This window comes from Equus asinus, chromosome 7 (genome assembly GCF_041296235.1).
Source record: "Equus asinus isolate D_3611 breed Donkey chromosome 7, EquAss-T2T_v2, whole genome shotgun sequence".
NCBI lineage: Eukaryota > Metazoa > Chordata > Mammalia > Perissodactyla > Equidae > Equus > Equus asinus.
In genome coordinates, this window is record NC_091796.1 from 63,340,580 (window position 1) to 63,365,311 (window position 24,732).

Consider the following 24,732-nt stretch of genomic DNA (forward strand, 5'->3'; position numbering starts at 1 on the left):
ACGTGTCAGTAGGGACCATCCCAGGAAGCAGGCGGCACATTCAGCTGAGAGTTTTGGAGAATGTAAGGCAGGGAATTTTACAGAAGCCAACAAGGGGTGTGGAGGCACCGGAACCAAAACAGTGGGAAGCTGTTACCACCTTAGGCTGAAACAGTGAGAGGAGGAAACAGTGTTGACAGAGCCCACTGCAAGCTGAAGTGGTAGGAGAGACCATCTAACAAGAACCCTCCTTGAGAAGGACGCGGCTGCTGGCAGGCGCACGGCCCCAAAGCAGAGAGGAAGCCTGGGGAAAATACCCTATCCTCTCTGTCCTGCACTTCTTCCGTCCTGGTGCTGTCTCCCATGGCCGAAGCCAGCCCAAGTCAGAGGGTCAGGCAGCCCGAGTGACACAGTTCACAGGAGTAGACTCCCCCCGCAACTCTAGTACTGAGCAGAGCAAAGTGAAGAGGAAAACGGATCTGGGTCCCTGACAAAGAGTTAATTAGCATGATAGAATTTTGAGGTTCCCTTTAAGGAAATCTATTGGTAAACATGTTCAGAAGAGCAGTATATAATAAAATTATTTATCTTTTAAATAGGTCTGTATTTGCAGTACTTGTTTCAAAGATAGATATTTAAGATCTTTCTATTATTTGAGTAGCAGGAACAAGTAGAGAGATGATCACACGTTGGCAATAGTTTCATCACGACTAACACGCAGCATCCCCTTCTTGCAACTTACACCTGCAGACTCAGGTCGAGCAAGACTAGAAGAACTCAAAAAGACCAGAAACGAAAATGTAGCTACTGCACCTAGGAGTTTTATTTATTTACCTCTTTCCTTGAAATTTCCGTTTGTGAGTCTTCTTTCTTAAAAAGTATCACACGATTCCTGAAGGGAAGAAAGGCCCATTCTGTTAATTTTGGGGAAACTGCCCCTCCTCTACACAAGGCAGCCGTTGACTGGCACAGTGAGAGCCACAGTCCTGTGGCCAGTGTCCTGAGTCATCGTCTCAAGCCACACTTAGCATTGTGTTCATGTTTATATTCGTCAGCTTTCTCTTTGAAGGTGGATGCTTTTGGTTTTGGTTTGCTGCAGATTTTCACTGTGAAGCAGATGAAGTACTTTGATGCTCTGGGATGTCTCACCACGGGTGGCTGTAAGTTATTTTCATATGTTTATTGATTAGAGTGGTGAAATCCTCCCTTTATCATAGGAAGAAGCATAAAATATTACTTGAAGAAGGTAACTAACATTTGTTGAATACCTATATGTGCCTTAACCTTTTTCTTTGTTCTGTCTGTTTCATTTTATTTCACAAACAAGTCTGCAATAACTTTTGCTCACCGGTCACAGTCCTTACAATAGCTATGTGCTGTAGGTGCTATTAATTTCACTTGACAGTGGAGGAAAAGGTCCAGAGAGCTTAAGTAACTTTGTGAAACTATAAAATGAACCAAATATTTGTTAAACCTTGCTGTCTCCCCAATAAAAATTAGATGATCTGCTAATGTTAAGCTCAGTACCTTGACAACAGCAACGTGCGCTTGGCACCACACATGGAGGCCTTCGGATCGCACCTGTTTCACGCGGGGTGCGCTCCGAGGAGCTGGGCATCTGCGCCCGGCGGCCGGCTCGTCCTTAAAGACTGAGGATGGAAGCGAGGCGGCCGCCGTTCCGACCCTCTCCAGGGGCGTCTGGATAGACAGCCTGCTCAGAAAAGGCATGGTCCGGGTCAGAGACAGGTCGGTAAGCATTTAAGAACTGTTTCTAGAACCATGTCCCTTAAAATGGTTAATTTGGCATTTTCAAAGGGATTTGTCAGCTGAAAAAAGACCGCAGCTCTTCAATTCTCAGGTGCTGTATGATCACCCCATCAATTTAGTAACAGCTTTTGAGGGAGAAAACACTGTCACATTAAATGTATCACTCAGTGTCACATCCTGATCTCAGAAATGTTGAAATGTCCAGAGAAAAGTACGTGTTGGAAATGAGGAAATAAGGAGTGCTTGTGACATAATTTTCTTGAAGTAAACTTTTTTCCCCTAGTCAGCTGTATCCAGATGATATTCTGAAAACAGGAAGGACTGCGCCCGTTGACGTGGCGTGGTGCTCGGCTTGGCCCCGGGTCCGGCCGGGCCGCGGGCTCCCCCGGGACGCCCCGAGTTGGGAGACCTGGGTAGCGCTAGGGCGCTGCCGCGACTCCCGGCGGGCCGGTGGCAGGAGCTGCAGGAGCTGCAGGCCCGGCCCGGCCGCTGTCCCCGCCCCGCGCGCCCTGGAGCCCCTGTCGCCCGCGCTCCTGCTCGCCCGCCGCCGGCCGCCCCGCCTGCTGCTCCGGCGCCGCCCCTGGCAGCCCTGGGCCGCTCAACCTCGCGGCGGAGCTGCCGCCCTCGGGATCCCCGGGAACCGCTGCGGTGGCACTTACCCTGTCACGACAGCTCCTGTAATTCCATGGGGCGTGGGAGCCTGGAGGAGGTTAAAACATTTAAAGTAAAATTACCACTTCGCTCCTACTTCTATCTCAGTCACAAACTCTTTGTTTAGAATCGGTAAGTCTCTTAACTATCGGGGGACTCAGTTTCTTCCCTCCACTAGGAGATCTCGTTTCTTTGGTCCTTTGCAGCACTAATCTTCTCTGTGTTAAAATCATTTTGGCCGTTGTAAAAAACACCCGGTTGTATTTGTTGTATTTAGAAAAATTAGTTTTAGGATATACTTAATCATATCGTATTTAGTGTTTTCAGAGTAAGCATCTGTTTAACGTTGGGAGGAAAGCGGTGAGTCCAGCCGTGGCTCTGCAGTGCGTCCCGCTCCTCGCGGCCACGATTCCTGAGCCGTGGGCTCCGCGGGCTCCTGCTCCTGCGCGGGCTCCTGCGCACTTTCCAGCCTGACGCCGCATCTCCTCTCTGATGTGCCAGCGCAGCTCAGAGACTGGCGCCCCCTTGCCTTGGGGTTCGGTCTGAGCACCCACTCCGATGGTCTTGGATTTGAAATCGCTGGGGTGCTTTCTGCTGAGACACCATAAAGCAAATTTTCTAGTTTGATGGAAAACTCAACATTTCAAATTTTTATTTTTTCTTTTCCTTTGCTGCCTTTTGCGTGAAAGGTATAGGTGAAACCACAACATCGTAGTCTTTTAAAAAGTTAAATTTTTGTGTTTCGAAGACCTGAGTGAGGTTTGGTAGATTGTGGCAGAACTAGGTCGTGAAGAGTGTGTGGGAAAGGGGCCCGCTCACTCTCCCCTCGTGGTAAATATATCTGGTCCTCACATACTCTAGAGTCAGGGTTTGGAGAGCTTGTTTGCATTTCTGTATCCCGCTTCCAACTCTTAGATCCATCTCACTTATTTACATCAACAGGAAATACTGAAAATTGTAACCTGTTTACTCTTCCAGTGTTCTCTCGGGTCCCCAGACTGTTAAAATACAATTTGAGAGAATGTTCTTGTAACTGAACTTAAACTCATTGGAGAACTTCATATTTAGGCATTGTAAGGGTAAACCGCCCAAACTAAAAAGCTCCAAAATTGAGACATCGAAAAACCAGATTCTCTAAGTAATGAGAAAAGTGTCTTGTTTTTAATAATAATAATTGGTACCATTCAGTAAGAACCAGACTCCATCTGCTATATATTAATATAAATAAAACTAAATTTTTGTTCATTTGGTTGTCACACCAAAAAGGCTTGGTGGATTTTTCTAAAGTTAGAGAGATCTGATTACAAATATTGACTCATTAGCTTCTACCCAGTTCACTCTGCGAGGCCTCACCGTCCAGAGGGGCAGAAAGTGAGGTGCGGTTAGAGGCTCTGTGCCTGCTGACGCGGAGGGACAGGCCGGCCGAGAAGCACATGCTGAAAATGCAGAGGATGGTTCTAAGAGGGGCCCCAGGGCGAGAGTCACGGAGCCAGGTGCTCCAGGTGAAAGACGTCCAGTGTTTGAAGTCAAATTGCTTCTCACCTGGACAGCTCTGTGCGAGGTGTGCCAGACGGAAAGGGATGAGGGAGTTTTTAACAATAGTTAGCGGTCTCTCAAGCAATGCTGGAAAAGCTAGGCAGCATTTCATGTGTGTTTGTATGTATGTGTGCATGAGTGTGTATCTATATATTGTTACGAGTATGACTATGAATGTGTGTATATGAATGTATCTGTACACGTGTCTATATGCATGAGTATACATGTGTGCATATCTGTGCATATTTATCTATTCATCTATTGGTGTTTGTATGTATATATGTGTGTTAATATACATATGTGTATGTGTGTATCTTAGCTGTTAAGAATTTGGGCAACTGAGCAGGAGAGAGCTGAGTTCAAGGTTCTTCCATCATAATTGTATGACCTTGGGGAGATACCATTTTCTTCTAATTCAGATATAATTGACATACATGAGGAAATCTCTTAGCCTCTTTTTCTTTCAATCACTTCATCTTTAAATTGGGAGTAATAATAATTCATGCTTCATATATTGTCGTGAGAGTCATATTTAAAAATGTTGGGAAAATGCTGGCTTATAGGCAGCTACAGGTGTTAGTCATTACTCTCACCACCTGTACTGTCATCTCCAATGCTCATGGCCCGAGGAAGCTGAGCCTCTCAAGGGAAACACTCCCCACCAGTGACATAGGCGGACGGAGCAGGTCCGTAATCGAGCGTAGGTCCGTCTGTAGATTGCCCAGAAGTATCTGGCAGACTGGCAGTATCCTTCCTGCCTTTCTACACTCTCTGAAAAGAATAAGTTGATCAGTTCTGAGTATGCCGTGTAGACAGGGTCACTCCGTTGTCGTGGAGAATGGGAGAAGCTTGCGCTGGTTTTGTACATCTGGTTGAGGAAGGAAGAGTGGTCCTTCCTTGGCGGCAGCCTGGGCTTCAGAGTCTGGCGGATCTGAATTTGAGCCCTTAATGCTTTGCTGTATGACCTGGGCCGGTTTTTGTCTATTTGCTGTTTTTTTCTTGGTTCTCTGGGTATTTTTAGGACCTCAGAAGTACAAAACTGGACTACTAATGATCCTTGGTTAATGACATACTCTAATCAGTGTTCCCTCTTTATTTGTTTATTAGACATTTTAAATAATGTAATAAGCACCTGTGAGACCACCTCCCCACACAAAAGCTAGGATTTTGACTACAACCTTCGGCTAACCATATGGCTGTCCGGTCATTTTCCCTTGTCTCTACCTACAGAGAAGTCATCTTGAGCCTCATGTCTGTTATTCCTTTACTTTCCTTTAGATGCAATCTCACTGCATTAATAAGTATTCTGAAAAGGAAACTTTTAATGATAATTGTTTCTAACTTTCTAAAAAGGACAATGTTGTATATAATCCTTTGAGACTAACTTGTTATTGGGAAGATTCATCTATATTGTGATATGCTCTACTACATTTCTTTTGTTCTATTTAATTTTTTTTATTGGGGTAACATTTGTTTACAATATTGTATAAATTTTGGGTGCACATCCATTGTATTTCAATTTCTGTGTAGGTTACATCATGTTCACCATCCAAAGACTAATTACCATCCATCCCCACACACATGTGCCCAGATACCCCTTTCGCCCTCCTCCCTCCCCCCTTCCCCTCTGGTAACCACCAATCCAATCTCTGTTTCTATGTGTTTGTTTGTTATTGTTTTTATCTTTTACTTATGAGTGAGATCATATGGTATTTGACTTTCTCCCTCTGACTTATCTCCTTTAGCATAATATCCTTAAGGTCCATCATGTTGTCACAAATGGCCAGATTTCATCCTTTTTTATAACTGAGTAGTGTTCCATTGTATATATACACCACATCTTCTTTATCCATTCATCCCTTGATGGGCATTTAGGTTGTTTCCAAGTCTTGGCTATTGTGAATACTGCTGCAATGAACATAAGGGTGCATATATTTTTACACATTCATGTTTTCACATTCTTTGGATAAATATCCAGCAGTGGAATAGCTGGATCGTATGGTATTTCTATTCTTAACTTTTTGAGGAATCATATTGTTTCCATAGTGGCTGTACCAGTTTGCACTCCCACAAGCAGTGTATGAGACTTCCCTTTTTCCCACATCCTCTCCAACATTTATTTCTTGTTAATTATAGCCATTCTGATGGGCATGAGGTGATATCTTATTGTAGTTTTGATTTGCATTTCTCCAATAATTAGTGATGTTGAACATCTTTTCATATGCCTGTCGGCCATCTGTATATCTTCTTTGGAAAAATGTCTGTTCAAATCTTTTGCCCATTTTTTAATTGGATTGGTTTTTGGTGTTGAGATGTATGAATTCTTTATATATTTTGGATATTAACCCTTTTTTTTTTATATGGTTTGCAAATATCTTCTCCCAGTTGTTAGGCTGTCTTTTCGTTTTGGTGATGGTTTCCTTTGCTGTGCAGAACTTTTTAGTTTGATGTAGTCCCATTTGGTTATTTTTTCTTTTGTTTCCCTTGCCTGGTCAGACATGGTAGTTGAAAATATGCTGCTAGGACCAATGTCAAAGATTGTACTGCCTATGTTTTCTTCTAGAATTTTAATGGTTTCAGGTCTTCCATTCAAGTCTTTAATCTATTTTGAGTTGATTTTGTGTATGGTGTAAGATAATGGTCTACTTTCATTCTTTTGGTTGTCCAGTTTTCCCAACACCATTTATTGAAGAGACTTTCCTTCTCTGTTATGTTTTCTTGGCTCCCTTGTCGAAAAGTAACTGTTGGAGATGTGTGGGTTTATTTCTGGGCTCTCAATTCTGTTCCATTATTGTTTAATATTCTAATGCATAAAACATGCTGTAGTTTATTTATACACTCTCTTCTTGATGGGCATTTGAGTGTTTTCAGGATTTTACTGTTGTGGAGAAACCTGCTTTGGCATTGTTGAACATAACTCTTCGTGCATGTGTGCAAGAATTTCTCCTGGGTAGGAATGCAATCACTGGATTATAGTGTGTAGGAATGTTCAGCTGTAGGAGATAGTACCAGATAGTTTTCTAAAGTTGCTTGCCACAATTTTCAGTCTCATTGGAATGTGCATCCATATTCTTTCAACACTTGGAATTGTTAGACTTTTTCATTTTTGCTAATTGAATGAATGTAAAATGGTTCTCTCACTGGGGTTCTAACTTACATCCCTCTGATTACTTATGATGCTGAACACCTCTTCTCATGCTGATTGGCATTATGTGTCTGTTCTGCAGTGAAATGTCCAGTCATATCTTTTGATCACTTTTCTGTTGGGTTGCTTGTGATTTTCCTACTGGTTTGTAGGAGATGTTGGACAAGATACTTGATCATTTTGAGATATTTCTGTATCTAAAAATGGAGGTGATAATACAATGTGCATAGGCTTGATTTTAGGATTAAATTAATATTTGCGTACGGTACTTATAAATACTGCATTCAGCATAATAGACAATCAAGAAAGCTTCGTTCCCCCTCGGGAGCCTCCGTCTGGTGGACTGGCGTGTCGGAATTCCTTCCCCTCGGGAGCCTCCGTTTGGTGGACTGGCTTGTCGGAACGGGAGCCTCCGTTTGGTCGACTGGTGTGTGGGAATCTGCCCCGTGTGCTTAGTGGAGAATCTCTGCTTGTTGCTGGGGCCGGTATAGTCCTGCTGATATTGTTGTACTTTAGGGAACAAAGCAATCAAAATGAACTCAGACTCTGCTGGAGGAAACATGGGGAAAGAAAGTGGCAGAGAAGAATTTCAGTGGAGTCCTTGGCAAAATGAAGGAAAAAAATACTGGTATAATTATTCTGTTTTGATCTTAATATCCCTGTCTGTAGATGTGTGAAGTGTGTATTAATATCGCAATTGGAAAACTAAGGATTTAAAAATATCCATAAACTGAAAACTCGATACCACGCCCAAGATTCTAGGATGCTGCTTGGGAGCCGTGGGTCACAGCAAGCCCTGTGACACCATGGGCGCCCTGTTTGCTGCCTCTGGGAGCTGTTCCCATGGCACTCTCGCGAGTGTGCTGCACAGTCATGCGGAGAAGCCGCACTGGGAACCAGGAAAAATATGAGGAGAAGCATCTGAAGGACACCCTAAAATGCTGTGCAGTGATTGCTTCCTGCTCCGGGCTTGTTTTCTGAGCGTTGACTCCAAGGAGAGTATCTGGATGTGATAATCAAACAAGAGCTTTCACCACCCTGGATCCTTTTGTATTTCACTGAGGGTATTCCTGGAGGAACGAAGGCCGAGCGTCAGCCCGCAGCACCTGAAGTTGCTGCGCCACAGCTTGCCCTCTTGTCTGCCTCTACCTGTGTTCAAAGTCCCTCTTAGGATTTGGAGGTAGAATTTTTGTATTCTTAGCATTAATGTATAATTATGAGAAGTGACAATTTTTAGTGGTTATGACTCTGAATTTGATAAATATTTAAGCAGGTCCACATGTAAATTCAGCCAAGGAAATGTGGAAATTATTCTTTAGTGCATGATGCCTCTTAAAATGTTTGTTCATTCGTGACTTTACTATGCTAACTGTTCTCTGGTTTTTCTCTGGTTCCAAAGCTTTGCTTTTCAGTTTTTGGTAGGAAAATCTGCAGTAGAGAACACATGGAGTTCACCTACAATGTCGTCTCACCTTTCCCTTTGTCCTCAGTACATGCTGGTCTGACCAATCTGTCAGAAATTCTTCGTTCTAAGGACACGTGCTGAACGAGTTTGGAAACAGATTTTAGCTGAGATGGCAACTTCTGAGTAGGAAATGGTTAAGCGAACGTTTGCATGCTCTCCAAAGACGAGATGCCACACCCTTCTGCTTAGGCTTTGCAATTCACAAGTTGTAATTCATTTTCCTTTGTGCCAAGAATTACACAGAACAGTGAGATATAATTTATTCTGTAAGTAATTGTAAAAACAACTTCATTCAAACATGGATGATACCTACACCTCAAAGGGATGGAGCTGCCTATAAGCCGAGCCAGGAACCTATTTCAGGCTGCAGAGTCTTATGTGTGGCTCCCTCAGTGGCTTTTGTTGGTCTTTTGTTGATCACTGGGAAAATGAATTTCAACGATAGTTGGTTCTAGAAGTGACAAATTAGCAAGGTATGTACACAGATGCAGCAGTAAACTCAGAGAGGGTTTTCAGTGGGCTCTTGTTGAAACATTTGACCTTCCTTCACAAAGGGGGTTCATAATGTTTCAGAAGGGGCTGTTCCCCATCTGTATCACCTGCCTCATCCTGAGGCCCGGGGTTCTGGCTGAACAGGAACCCAACTCCTTTCCTGCCAAGTACTGGGTTGCTCATTTCTCTTAATTCCTTTCTTTTCTGACAGTAACTTTCAAAAACAGTATTATTACTCGGGAGATTACGTTGTGACATTTTGAGTATTAATCCTATTTTTGTACCATACTATATTTTCCTGTGAACATCTAATTCTGAAATATTTCTCACATTTTTTTTCAGTGAGTACAGAAGTTTTTGCAGAACAATACAGAAATTAACTTTGTATAATGGGAGTTATCGAGAAAATGGGCCTCCCTTAACGGTGAACTTTGAAAGAATACACCTTTTAGTAGCAAACTGCTAAGAAATTATTTATACAGAAAACCAAAATCCTGCACCTGGATATTATTTGTACCTGTAGTTTTGTTCATATTTTATAAGTAAGGATGTTAAGAGCTAGAGAGGTTGTGTGAATTACTCAGAATTGAACAGGAGACAGCAGGACAGACAGAGGGCACTGGGAACGGCAGCCGGGCCCCTTCACTCCGGGCCCAGGCCTTGCTCCCTCCAGACTGGCGCCCGTCCTCCAGCAGGGGGCGCGCCTGGGGAAGCAGCGGCAAGGGCAGGTTATGAAGGGCCTTAGCAGTTGGACGGGAGGGGCTAGGAATGATGTAACAGGCCAAAGGAGTGGTGTCAGGGGTCTCGGATTTGCTAAGAGGGCTCACTGGATTCAGCTTAACGTTCTACTCACAGCTAAGATTAATCAAAGCAAAAGGATACAAAGCAAAATCTGCAGAGGGAAAGGCACTGGGGCGAAGTCTGGGGACCCCAGCCCAGGCTTCCAAGGGTCCTCTGCCAGTGCAGTCCCACAGGACGCGCCTCATTCCTCCAGCGGCGAACTGTGGCCGCACATGTTAAAAGAGAAGAGTTCTTTTCTCAGCGTGGTGCAGAGTGGAGCAATTGGTGAGAGACCAGATCCAGGAGACTTGAGAAATAATCCAGCTCAAATCTCAGATGTTGGTATGAGAATAAAAAGAGAAGTGATAGGTAGTTGATGGGAAGAATAAACAGATTGGAAATAAGGAATGAAGGGATAGCAAGATGGTTTCAAGTCTGGGAGATGAAATACATGGTAGGGTATTTTTTGGCAGAAGAAGGTTGCTTATGAAGAGTTGCTGGATGAGAAGGGGAAACATTCTAAATTCTGGATGTATTGACTCTGAGATGACAGAGGGAGTCAAATTAGAAACAGATAGATATATATTTTTTACCACAAATAAAATACATTCAGGTTATTGGTAAATTACCGTTTTATAAAACTGATTGTAATGAAGTTCATGTTCATGGTACATTCTTGTGTCATGATTAGAGAGTAAATCACATAAAAAAAGGATTAGTGTCAAGAGGGAATTTTGAATTTGTATTAGCCGTGAAGGACATACTGTTAACAGACATAATTTTAACATGAAAATATTATTGATACCATTAAAAAGTATTTATTTTAGGCAATTTTTTCAAAGGACCTGAATTAGCTTTTTATTTTACTTAACACTCGGTGAAATTAGGTAGTTCTTTACCTGAGTTGTCTAACTAGTCTTGATTTTTTTAAAACATAAGTAGCTAATTTTATTTGCTTGTAAACATTATGTGAATAATAATAATTATTATTATAACAATTCCCTTGAGGTTTGTTTTCTTTCTTTCTTTTTCTTTTGGTGAGGAAGACTGTCCCTGAGCTAACATCTGTGCCAGTCTTCTTCTGCTTTGTATGGGGGATGCTGCCACAGCATGGCTCGATGAGTGGTGTGTAGGTCCGTACCTGGGATCCAAACCCGCAAACCCCACACTGCAGAAGCAGAGCATGTGAACTTAACATGATGCCATCAGGCTGGCCCCAGTGTTTGTTTTTACATGACGCAAGTGTCCTTATGGGTGTAGATTTAGAAAAGGAATATAGGAAATGGCGTCTGTTAGGGTAATGGGAGATACTGAGGTGCCTGCTAGTCTTTGAACCAAATCCACGAAACAACGTATGTATATAGGCTTCTAAACATTCTAGCAAAAAAATCTCCTCCCCACCAGTTATCCCTACAGCATGGGCAGATTCCAGCTGCCTGGGCGTGTCCATGCCATGCCTCTAGCCGTAGTGGCTTCTGAGAACGCACAGTTACATCTCTCTATAGCTACTAAATTAAATGTCTAAGTCCTGTTTATTGGAGATATATAACTGCTGCAGATCGTAAAAATAACCATTTTTCTTAGCAAAAGCAACTTTTCTACATTCCTTTTTTTTCTTTAACTGAAGCTTCTCTCTTATAGGAGTGGGAAATATAGTAACGGGTTTGGGATAATTTTTAGAATTGCGTAAGTGTGTGGGACAAATGGTGATGCAGCAGGTGTGCAGTACTATGAACAAAACTACCTCACGAATATGTATTGTGGAGATGACATTCTTATGCAAATTGAATGTGTCAGGGCTTTAAATGTCACCTTTGGATTTAATGCAAGGAGTTCCTGACTGGCATTTTTTTGACTTTCCTTAGAAGTGACTGTGTAGTCACAGAAACTTACTTTCTCCCTTGCTGCCAAAGACTGAGATTTATCCTTCCCTCTGCTGTGCCCTCCCCACTCCCACCTACTCCTGTTACTCCGAACTCTCGCCGTCTCCTCTGGATGTCGGGACTCCTCACGGCAGCAATAGGTGGGGGAGCCTTCCTTCCACTCGGTACGCAAAATGGAGGTCTAGGAACAAGAATAAGACGATTATCTTGTGTATCTGCCATGTGACTATTTTGTTGGTTGTTCATTTTAAAAATTCATGTCCTGCCTTTCTCTAAAGCAGACTTGAGGTAGGCACCCTGATTATTCAAATAGATAAGTGGCTGAGGGAGTCAGGGGTAAAGAGAGTATGGGAAGGCAGAGGTACAGTGGTAGGATGAGTGGGATGGGCGCACATCTTAAAGCCTCGTGCACGGATGGACGCGGGTTGCAAATTTGGCCCGAGCTCCCAGCAGTGAAAGTGAAGGGCGAACATGGTCAGTGAGAGGCTGGGAACATCTGTAAGATAAAAACCCAAGTTTCCTAATACTAAAACCCAAGCAGAGTTCCTTCCAGGGAGGCTCTTACAGGGTAACGTACAGCACAGTGACTTCACCAGCACCTTTAACAGAGGCCGTGAGCCTCACATGGCTGTTGATCCTGAGCTCATCAGTATACATTCATTTACGTGCTGCGCAAACCTCATGGAGTACGAGCAGTTCTAAAAGAAGCAAGATTCCGAGGACACAGGACTGTCCAAAAGTAAAATCCCGGAAATTCAGAGGAATAGGCAATCCCCATTTCTTTCACGCAATTATATTCATGGCTGTATTTTCTCCCAACTGGGTTTTTGATAAGAATTATTCAAAGTAGAGGCTTGGTTTATAATCTCTGACGAAAACTGGAAGTGCGGTGTTGCCAAAATATTTGGGAGTCAACTGAGGAAGGATAGAGTTAATTTTTTCTAATGAGATTTAAGAACACATCCCTGAGTAGATGGTCATCGTGGCTTCACTTAGAGATGAAATAAGGGAGGACCCACAAGCAGGGATAAAATCTTCCTCCAAAAATAATTCTAGATCCACTTTAAACCAACGTGGAAAGTGCTTCTAACTCAGATTGCCTTACCTTTATAGCAGTAATTTGGAAAAGTTGAAAATTTGGGCTAGGAGTGGATGGAACAACCATGTTGCCTAGAAATGAAATGTCCTTAAAGCTTATTATGCTATGTGCACTGGAAAATAAGTCTCAAAGTGCATCATGCTGAAATGCCATGAACCATCCATGAGCTAGGAATCCTTGGGGGCCTAGCATTTGGTACAGAACAGGCTGAAAAAAACTCCAGAGATGGTGCTTAAATTTTGGTCACATTCCTTCTCATTTCAGAATAGAGACAAGCAAACGTATAGGACATTTTGTATTCCTTTCTCTAAAGAATAATTTTTTAATAAGCAGGTCAATGTATATGAAAATGGAATTTTATTCAACATTAACTAATGGTTAAAAGTGCAGAAATTTAGAGCAATGCATATTTTTGTTTCCTCTTGGAATGCTTTCAAATGTGTTCACAACCACTTTCACATAGTACATGACTTCAGAATGCCAAGTTTTCACTTTAACCTCCAAAGTGTGCCAGTGTAATAGCAAAGTCCATTTCAGAGCAATGTACATAATTAAAATTTTCCATGTACACTGGGGTTATATTCAGAAAGCAAAAAGTCTCTAAAAACTTGGCATTTGATTAGGAAAAAAAATAGAGAGTATTCAATACAATGAAACCTATTTTATTTCAAGGATTACAAAGTTAGATGGAAAATGCTGATAAGACTTCTTTCCATGATGACTTTAGTCTGCTCCTTAACCTCTGACATCTCTTGCCACATCTCAGTTGCCAAGCAACAGCAGAGAAATAAAACCTGTGTGAGTAAAGTTCCTGACGTCAGAACGGGTTGTATTCTAGGAGCTGGTGAGCCACTTATTTAGAATTTTAAATGCATTTTTTCATGTGAAAAATATTGTAAATGATAGTTTATAAGCCAGCCACTGTGTGCTGTTTAACTCACACTGCTCTTGAAGTATTGAAAAGCAGCACCTTTCCTATCCAGAATGAAGAATTTGTTGGTTCTCTTCTCTAAATTGCCAAATTTCAGGAAATGAGAAAATGCCACTGAACAGTCAAAATAGACGTACAAAACCCCTGTATTAGAGCATGTTCTTCTGAGTCATAGAAATAGTTAGAGGCAGCCAAGCCCCGTGTAGTCTTTCTTTAAATATAATTTTAACGAGTCTCGCTTTTTGAAGGCATACGGACAAAATTAAGAAGCAATTGCCGACAACCTGAAGGCAGAATTGGATACAGAAATTCTTAGACAACTCAAAACGCAGCTGTCCGTGGCCTTTTACCATAAGGTAGGAAGGCCCATCCACCTCTCGACATCCTGCACTCTATTGTACCTCCTTATAAGAATTAAAATAACCATCCCATAACCAAGAAAACGGTGCTCTTTTAAAAGACTCATTAGTGTGCATTTTAGAAAGCTTGCATCATAAATAGCAAATATGTAAAAGAAAATAGCACAGGTTACAAGTTTTAAAAAGGTATGTCTTCAGCTCTAAGCTAAGTTCGTCCTGCTAGAGCAACCAAAGCCTGAGAGTTCTGTATAGCTGAACTTTACAATAGAAACACAACAATTTAATTCTATCTATGATGTATGAGATGTTGTCTTGGGGAAATATATTATGAGTTCCAACTAGGGACACCAGATAAAGATTCCCCACTCAGAGGCATCGATAGTTAGCTACAGAAATCTGTCTGCTCTTGGGAAACGTACAGAGAAAAGGGAGAAATGTTTTCACCTCCACCTAAGAGAAATACACATCTCGAGGTTAGTGCTCAGGGTGTTATAACTGTGTAGTACGATGCATTTGCCCCTAAGGAAGCCAAGCATGTGTGTCTCCCTCTCCCCCCCAGGTGGGCTGCTCCTGCACAATGAGGGTGCCCCTAACCTGAGGACTACTGTATATGCTGCACCTCAGCAACATGTAATCCAATTGCTCGTGAGCCCTGCTGACTCTTAATTCCTGTTTTGGTCAGGCCCACAGCAGTGACAGTAATTCCAAATTAAAAGTGAGTGATGGTTATTAAGCACTGGATTAAGTTCATAGAGAAGGACCAATACTTGCTAAAAATATTGAGAGGCAGCTGACCATGTCTTTAAGATGCGGCCACCAAACTAAAAATGAATGTTTACCGAAGCAGAGCCCAGTGTTGTTTTGTTTCGTCATTTTTTCCTTCAGATCGCCTCTCTATCTGGTTTAATTTTGAGTAGTATTCCTATTCCAGATTGCTGAAATTGTTCTTAAATTCTATGCAGTCAAACTGAAAGGAAACATTGCCCAATCAAATCTACAGATTATAATCAAGATACAGTTTATAAAATTGTATTTATGGAAATGTTCCTGAGGAGACTGCATAACTAGCACTAAACTCAATCTTCAAACAGCTCAAGTTTTAATAACTGCAAGTCTTAGTTTTCTTTTCCTGATTTTGCAGCTCGAGCTTCTTACAGCATTCCCCCAGTTCAAAGCCTGCCAGGGCTGTGCCAGGGCTCTCCCAAATATCTCATGGGAAGTGGTTAACATACAACAACGTATTCAGTAACAGCCTCTTAATTTGGAAGTCCAGGGGTCTGAAAGTATGGGCTTTAACGCAAAATACTTAACATGCTTCCTCCATTCCAGCTTGGGAATGTTTTGAATATATGCTGCTAGGAAGGTGCCTTGCAGAACGTTACTGCAACTTCATTAGTCTCTCCTCATGTTGACAAATAATCAGTATCACCCACAGATGTTTTGCATTTCATCAGGGCTCCAGTATGCCCTGGAGAGCCCCGTAGCAAATGCGGCTATACCTCTGGGAAATCTAGATCCATATTCACATTTAGTGTTTCAAAAACAGTCTTTGATAATGTCAACAAAGCCTTTGTGTTGTCTCATACCTGACTTTTTAAAAAAAACCATCCACAGGACTTGGTAGATACCATAGTATAGAGAGGAGGGAAGCTGTTGGGTGTGGATGGAATGGTTACTCCACTGAGGACCAGTAGTCTCACTTTTTGCTTGTTTACCACCTAAAAAAAGTTTGAATATCTATGTACCCTTTGCACATTTTTAAGTTCACATTTAAAATCTTTATCTTAAATTTAAATGGTTATACAGCATGTAATTTCAGATATCATGCATATATTGTACTTTTATGATCAAACAAGTATATCACTCTTTTATATGTAGCTTATAAATACTGTAGCAATTTGCAATCTGTCATCATCTATTTCCTAAGTACAGAAACAAACTTTTCTTTTAGAGATATTTTGCATCATTTCTCTTTCTCCTTAAACTTTTATTTCCGTTTCACTTCATTTATAGAATATAACCCTGATGTAATATTTTTATGCTTGAAAGCATTTTATTGATTACCTATCATAATTCTTTGCAACAAATGGGTATATAAATGGAAATTTGAGCTTCATTTTATGTGACCATAACATCCTAAGTTTTAGAAATATTTTCTGGATTAAGTGATCATTATAATTATTAGCAGTAGACACTTTGATCTAAACAACACAAATATAGTATAAACTATGTAGAATATTAAGCATAAAAAGTAAAATGTTATTGGAAATTAATCTCTTAATAAGACAGGTAGAGCATTGTTTCCATTAGTTTATGTATTTGTGGGTAAATATTACATATTACTAAAATGAGACAGTTCAGCAACTCTTCCTCCCTCCTTCCTTCCCTCTCTCCCTTCTTTCTCTCTTTTCTCTTTCTTGACTTCTTAGAGAAGCACAAACAAAATTGTTGAGGTACAAAAGTAGATGTAAATGGAAGGAGAACCATATTACAGCAAATATCCCCCAAACCTTTGAATTAATCCATTGACTACTTCATTTTGCCCATCTTCAATTGCGGTTGAAAGAAAAAAATTAGAACTTACCCGAGTTGCAAAGGATTTGTTAATCAGTCACCAAGTTAATTCCAATCATTGAAGAAACTTGCTGTGTCGAAGCCTGCGTGGATCTTTAGCTAGTCCCTTCTTTTGCCCACTAGAGGTTTACTGTCCTGGGACAGTGCACTGTCTAGATGGGGTGTGGGGGCTGGTTTGCCTTTGCGTCGTCTAGTGGGTAGAAGGGGGTTATGAAATAGGAGATAAGAAAGGAGAAGCTCAGATGCCAGTCACTTTCTCAGGCAGATTGGTATGAGGATCTGGAAACTGAGTCCCTTAAAACTAGACAAGTGTCAGCATATTCCTTTAAAAACATTTTGTGTGCTCCCAGAGGTATCCATACTCCAATTTGAAGACCATATTGTAGGTAATAAACATTTTGCTATATGGTAGTCTGTTCGAGAGAAAAATTCTGGTTATGAATTTAGTTGCCGTACAAATGTTAGCATTATTTGAAAAAGGCCCTATTAGGTAGAACTCTGATGTCTGTGTCCCACCCTGCATTGTCCGACATCTCCTCCCTACCCTCAATACACAAGCCTTGATAGAGGCTGTGGGTGGCTCAAGGACTTGGGGTTCCATTGGTGGCAGGGAATTCAATAGGAATGGAAGAGTTGGGAGAGGAAATGAGAATTTTTATTTCCTTGGGAACTCAGATGAAAAACTGAGATGATAAAGTTGAGCTGTCTTGACTTCCTGACCCATTACTTACAAACTTTATATCTCAGCTCGTCTCCCTCTCGTTCCTTCTCATTTCTCAGTTCAAGGACATTGCCTCCACCTGGGCTCTCAACCTGCTCTCCTCCAGAACTCTGCCAGGGACCCAGATCTGCTCCATCATTCCAAGCTCTGCTTCTCTGTGATTCTTTTCCCTTTAGGAATGATTATGCTCAAGTCTGTCCCATCCCTTCAGAAACAAAAACCCTTTTCCCTGATCCACTTTTCTTTTTTTTTTTTTGCAGGGAAAGATTCTCCCTGAGCTAACATCTGTTGCCAGTCTTCCTCTTTTTTTTTTTTCCTCCTGAAAGCCCCAGTGCATGGTTGTATATCCTAGTTGTAAGTTGTTGTAGTTCTTCTATGTGAGCCACTGCCACAGCATGGCTACTGACAGTCAGATGGTGTGGTTCTGTGACCATGAAGTGAACCCGGGCTGCCAAACTTGAACCACTAGGCCATAGGGGCTGGCTCTCCTTGATCCACTTCTTGCTAGCATTTTGTCTCTCTCTTTTCTTATCTATTTCCTCATCTCTAAAAATGGCAGTAACAATAGTAGCTACAGTGTAGAGTTATTGAGAGAATTAAATGAACTAACACATGCAAAAGATACAGAACCCTGTCTTCCCCTGTAAGACGTCAATAAGTTGGCAATTATTATTATTATTAACCAAGTTCATTGATATTTAAATGTCTGCCTTTCTTTCTCTCTCTTCAGTCCACTGAATTATTTATCCCCAACACTCAGCTGAATTTGCTCCGGCAAGGCCGCTTGTGGTGTTTATGTTCTGAGTCCAGTGGCCTCTTCTCAGTCCTTGTTTTTCTGGATGACTCAGCTCCACCCAGTCGTTGTCCCTGACCCTTCCTTCTTCGTCTTTCTCATGGCGACCCTCTCTCATACACAACCCTTAACCATGGGTGTTCCCAGGGGCTTCACCTTTGACTCAAATCCTTACTTTTTTTTTTAAGATTGGCCTAAGCTAACATCTGTACATCTGCTGCCAATCTCTTTTTTCTTCTTCTTCTTCCTCTCCCCAGAGCCCCCCAGTGCACAGTAGTATATTCCAGTTGTAGCTCCTTCTGGTTGTGCTATGTGGGACACCACCTCAGCATGGCCTGATGAGTGCTGCTAGGTCTGCGCCCAGGATCTGAACCGGCGAAACCCTGGGACACTGAGGCAGAGTGTGCGAATTTAACCGCTCAGCCATGAGGCTGGCCCCTCAAATCCTTCTTTTTATCCATGTTGCCTCTGAATGACCTTATCCACAGTCATGGTCTTAACTTCTCCCTAATCCCAATCTCACCTGAGCTTCAAGCAAATATTTTACTGATTGTTAGAAATAGGAACTAAATGCCTCACACAGAATTCAGATTCAACATGTACACAACAGAATATTCTGTTTGTCCAATTTCTGTCTTCCCCATCAACCTATTTCTTCACCCCATTATCTCCTTTATCAATAAATGGCACCACTACCCACACAGTTACCTAAGCTGGAAATCTAGTTTCATTATAGTCACTTAATTCAGTCAAAACTTGTGCATTGAGTAGAAATTATGTATAAAGAAATGGAACATCAAGTTTTGTCCGTTTTTTCTCCTCTATATTTCTCAGTCCATCTTGTTTCTTCCATCCCTACCATTGGTGTCCCACTAATAACTTAATATGGTAATAATAATAACTGATTTATTAATATTAGTAATTATTTCTTGTTTAAAGAATAGCAAAACTTTCCTCCTCAGTGTCGCCGACACCACCAGCCCCCCATCTCTGCAGTCCTTTCTCCTGTACTGCCCCCCATCTCTCCAGTCCTTTCTCCTGCACAGCCCCCCATCTCTGCAGTCCTTTCTCCTGCACAGCCCCCATCTCTCCAGTCCTTTCTCCTGTACTGCCCCCCATCTCTCCAGTCCTTTCTCCTGCACAGCCCCCCATCTCTCCAGTCCTTTCTCCTGCACAGCCCCCTATCTCTCCAGTCCTTTCTCCTGTACTGCCCCCCATCTCTCCAGTCCCTTCTCCTGCACAGCACCCCCCATCTCTCCAGTCCCTTCTCCTGCTCAGCACCCCCCATCTCTCCAGTCCCTTCTCCTGCACAGCCCCCATCTCTCCAGTCCTTTCTCCTGCACGCCATCAGAGTGGAGCTGCAAAACACAGATCTAACCCTGTCGCTCCCGACCTCGGCCCATCACTCACAGGGGAAGGAAGATTCCAGGACTGACCTTGCGATCCACAGTCATCTGTCAGCTAGACCTTACCTGCCTCGGTTCGGTTTCTTCCCCTCCTCTCTTCTCACGGAATTCTCCATGCTCCTGGCCATTTCAAGGATCCTGTGCCTTTTCTAATTTAATTGTTCCTTTGGCCTGGACCCAGTTTCCCCATCCTCATCCCATCCTTCTTTGCTGTCTAAGCTCCTGTTCATCCTGTAGGACTCAGCTCAGCAAAGTCAGGTGCGCTCACAGTACCTTGGCCTGTCTCCAGCAGAGCATTCCCTGTGTTAAATGAAATGATTTGTTCACATGTCCGTTCTCCCTTAGACAAATAACATGTCTATTTCTCCCTCCAAAGCCAGAGATTGGCTCTCTCTTGTCTTTGTTCTTGCTGCCCTAATGTAGCACCGAGTCACACAGTAAGTGCTCAATAAACATTTGAACAGCATGGGATAGGAACAAGGCCAGGAAGGTATGGGGGGTCTGACAGGACCAAAGTGGTGGTGTGCAGACCAGAGCTTTGGCAACCTCTGCGGCTGAGGTGTGAGGATGGGGTATCCTCAGGCCTTCATGGTGGGAGGAGACTTGTGCCAGTGGCCCGCCAACAGGCTGTTGGTCACCATCGCCATGGTTAACATTGATCAGGTTCCTACAATATGCCGAACGTGTCACTCTCTTCGTATGTCTTATTTCCTTTAATTGTTATTTCTAGCTCCATGAGGTAGGTGCCCTGCCTCATCCCCTGTTTCTTGGTGAAAAGACTGAGCCTTGCAGGGCTGGCCCACTGGTGCAGTGGTTATGTTCATACGTTCCGCTTCGGTGGCCTTGGGTTCGCCAGGTTCGGATCCTGGATGCAGACCTACACATGGCTTGCCAAGCCACGCTATGGTGGTGTCACACATATAAAGTGGAGGAAGAGGGGCATGGATGCGAGCTCAGCGCCAGTCTTCCTCAGCAAAAAGAGGAGGATTGGCGGCAGATGTAAGCTCAGGGTTAATCTTCCTCAAAAAAAAAAAAAAAAAAGACTGAGTGTTAGAGAGAGAGAGTAACTTGCCCAAGGTCACACAGCTCATAACTGGTTGAGTGTGTAATGGAACCAGGTCATATGACTAATTCTTCTTTTATCTAAACTAGTTATAATCCATATTTTCATTGTTTAACTCCTTTCCATCCTTCAAAATACAACTCAGTTTGGATTCAGAGCAGCTAAGCAAATTTTTTAAATCTTTTATTTATTTTTTAACTTTTGTTTTGAAATAATTTTAGACTTAACAGAGGAGTTGGAAAAGTAATAGAGTTCCTGTACCTCCCACACTCAGCTACCGCTAATGTTAACAACTTACATAAACATGGTACAATGATCAAAACTAAGAAATTGACATTAGGACAATACCATGAACTACACTAAAGACTTTGTTGAGATTTCACAGTATCTCGACTGATGCCCTTGTTCCGTTCTAGGATCCATTCTGGATCCCACCTTGCATGTTAGTTGACTTAGGGGGATCTCCTTAGTCTCCTCTAATCTTGTCTTTCACGGCCTTGACATTTTTAAGGAATAACTCACCACAGTATTTTGTAGAATTCTCCATTTGGGTTTGTCCCATGTTTTCCCATGATGAGGCTGAGGTTATGCATTTGGGGGAAGAATCTACGCAGGTGCTATGCCCTCTCAGTGCATCAGGTTGGGGGCTGGTGACATCTGTGTAACTTATTCCTGACGATGTTAACTTCCATCGCATGGTTGAGGTGGCTCTACTGGGTTTCCCTCCTGTGGTGCTAACATGGATCCTTTTGTAATTACGAAATATTTGGGAGGAGATACTTTGAAACTGCAACTTAAACTTTCACCCACTAATTTTAGCACGCATCAGTGGCTCTTGCCTGCCGCACTTATTCCTGTGGTTTTCTACTGGTGATTTCTCTATTGCCTTCATTCATCCTACAATTATTAGTCAGAATTCTTCTGTAAGGAAAAGTTGTTCCTTCTCCTCCTTTTATTTGTTTATTCAGTCATTTATTTATAGCAGTATGGACTCATGGATATTTACTTATTCTTTGGGTTATAATCCAATACTATTCTTATTTATTTTTTTGTTCAAATTGTTCAGCCTTGGCCATTAGGAGCTCTTTCAGATTGGCTCCTGTGCCCTTTCTGTCTGCTTCTCTCTCTCTCTCTTTTTTTTTTTTTTTTAAAGATTTTATTTTTTCCTTTTTCTCCCCAAAACCCCCCAGTACATAGTTGTGTATTCTTCGTTGTGGGTTCCTCTAGTTGTGGCATGTGGGACGCTGCCTCAGCGTGGTCTGACGAGCAGTGCCATGTCCGCGCCCAGGATTCGAACCGACGAAACACTGGGCCGCCTGCAGCGGAGCGCGCGAACTTAACCACTCGGCCACGGGGCCAGCCCCATCTCTCTCTTTTTTTTTTAAGTGCTTCCTTACTTTATGGCACCATAGAATGCTCCAGGCTCAGCAAATGAAGCAAATTTTAAAAGTTAATTACAACTACGTATCACTTGAAAATTAGAATTTCTTATTGGACATCTCATTCAGTCTGTCACTAGCCTTTTAGAAGCTTGGCAAATCTTATGAAGGGTTTGCCTTGTATGGCCATAAGAAAACCACAGAAGATAATAAGTTCTTTGTTCTTCTTTTCCCCCAATATAAAGTCTTGGAAATTACCATGTAAAGTGTGGGATGTAACATTCAAGTCACATAGCAATGCCTGCCGTTGAATTTCCTTTCAGTAAACGTGCACATGTTCCCCTTCCTGATCAATGTACCCGAACAAATGTAGATTTTCGGAATGGTGCCATGGGGGATCCCGCAGTGTTCTCTAGAACTTTCAGCATCTGCATGCTTCCTTCTCCTATTTAGATGAACTTGTACTTGACCTGAGGCTTTGACTTAGTTCGGTAACCAGTTGTCTCTTCCTACAGAGTGAATTAAGTTTGAAAAAGTTAAAATTAAAAAGCTACTCTTATCAGGCAGATTGTGCCGCCAAAATGATTTAGTCTTCCTAAATGTTTCTCTGAGGGAGAGTTTTCTTAAAAATTAATTCTAGGGGGCTGGCCCCGTGGCCGAGTGGTTAAGTCTGTGCGCTCCGCTGCAGGCGGCCCAGTGTTTCGTTGGTTCGAATCCTGGGCACGGACATGGCACTGCTCATCAAACCACGCTGAGGCAGCGTCCCACATGCTACAACTAGAAGGACCCACAACGAAGAATATACAACTATGTATGGGGGGCTTTGGGGAGAAAAAGGAAAAAATAAAATCTTTAAAAAAAAAAAATTAATTCTAAAGTCTGGATGAGAGTTCTTCACTCTTAGAGTTACTGAATCTAGACGAACGTGGACTGTGACTGTTCCCCCATCACTCATCAGCCTGCTGCTGTGCTGTCACTCAAGGGTACCCATCTAAGTTTAGGTCTAGCTTTAATCAGCTCTTGTGCTATTTCCATTTTTATATCACCCTTTTATACAAACACCTCTGATTACTTTCAGTGTTTCTGTAGCTCACAGATGCAGGAAAACCTAATCCAGCACACACGTTCTCAGAGGACTTGTAGGGAAAGGAGCATATGGGGAAAGGTCAGTGGAGGGGCATCTCTTTTCACATCTGGAGGGTGTCAATGTTTGAGCCAAAGAGCAAAATAAGATGAAAAGAAAAACCAACAGGCTATGTAAAAGTAGGCTAAATAACATGTTCACGCTTTAGAGTACATAAAGGCAACATTTTAAATGTAATAACTAAGGTCATAATATGGGTGAGTAAATGAATTTTCTCTCTTACTAGAAAACTGTCAATTATGTGGTAGGTGAAAAATATTTTATTTAGATCACATCCAAAGAAGCTGAGGGAGTAATTAAACCATAGATAATTTTGTTTAGTCTTCATAGGTTTTTCTAAAGAGGTAACCAAGTAAATGTTTCATGATTGATATGAACGGCAAGAGGGTTTCAAATTAAACCAAATATCCGTAAATTTATAAACACCAACATCCATAAGTTCATTTGCAGATTATTTGGAACTTAGAAGACATTTTCCCCTAGACTGTTTTAGTGGTAATTAGAGAAAAGCCTATTTCCAGGATATATTTGAAGTGTGGATAAACTGTGGTATTTCAGTTACACAGAACTGCCATTTTTTGCATCGCTGCTGTGAAGTTTTACCTTCGGGATCCTATCTCCAGGGTCTGCTGGGTGAGCTCAGGGTTCACAGAGAGCCCTAGTGTCACACATTCCCCAGCACTGTGACCAGCAGAGCTCCGATGGCAAAGCAGGGACTTCCTACAGTTAGGGGAGACAGCCCAGGCCACCATAACTTTGTCTCTCTCTCTCTTTATGCGGAAAATCAGTGTTCTAAATTAGGAAACCAGGAAAAATTTCCTTCTCCATTAATAGTAAATAGGGCTGTTAATAAGTCCAGACTTAATGATATGGGAATATTCCATGTTAGAAAACATTATCATCTACTCTGTTGATCTGCAACTTTGGAGTAAGTGCCTCAACTTCATAAAAATAAAACTGCAGAGCCGGCCCGATGGTGCAGCGCTTAAATGCGCACGTTCCGCTTCTCACGCGGCCTGGAGTTCGCCGGTTCAGATCCCGGGTGCGGACATGGCACCACTTGGCAAAAGCCATGCTGTGGCAGGCGTCTCACATATAAGGTGGAGGAGGATGGGCAGGGATGCTAGCTCAGGGCCAGGCTTCCTCAGCAAAAAGAGGAGGATTGGCACTAGATAGCTCAGGGCTAATCTTCCTAAAAAAAAATAAGTAAATAAAACTATAGCCAAATGTTTTAAAGATCATAAAGTCCTCTACAGGAAAAAAAAGTTTATTCACCTTCATAAGGAGTGCATGCCAAATTTATTCTTTTTTGAGGGATTATACAGAAACAGTCCTGGAAACTTTGCACTTTAGCAGCTATCACTTAATTAATTTCAGACACTGTGTAATGTCGGCAAGGAAGATATTCCTAATGTTCAGAACACTCATTCTTGCTATAATGTAATTGAATTAAAGTGCCACTGCCAAAGACGAGTGCACTGGAAGAATGTGAGTGTTTGTCCCTGGGTGCCCTCCCCGGCGTACGACCCTTAGGGAAAACTGAAGTAATGTGTTGATACATAAAT

At 42.2% G+C, this 24,732-nt stretch overlaps 1 protein-coding gene across 5 annotated transcripts in view; it reads left to right on the top strand.

Annotated features, from left to right (window-relative positions):
• Positions 1 to 24,732, top strand: part of EPB41L3 (erythrocyte membrane protein band 4.1 like 3) — a 226,284-nt gene that overhangs the window by 46,790 nt on the left and 154,762 nt on the right. The window contains exon 1 of one of the 5 annotated variants that reach the window (XM_070513598.1): positions 2,076 to 2,529. The exons of the other annotated variants lie outside the window; for them this stretch is intronic. The gene's annotated coding sequence lies outside the window, so the exon portion shown is untranslated. Of the gene's footprint in view, positions 1 to 2,075; positions 2,530 to 24,732 lie in introns of those variants that run through there. 5 annotated transcript variants of the gene reach the window in all.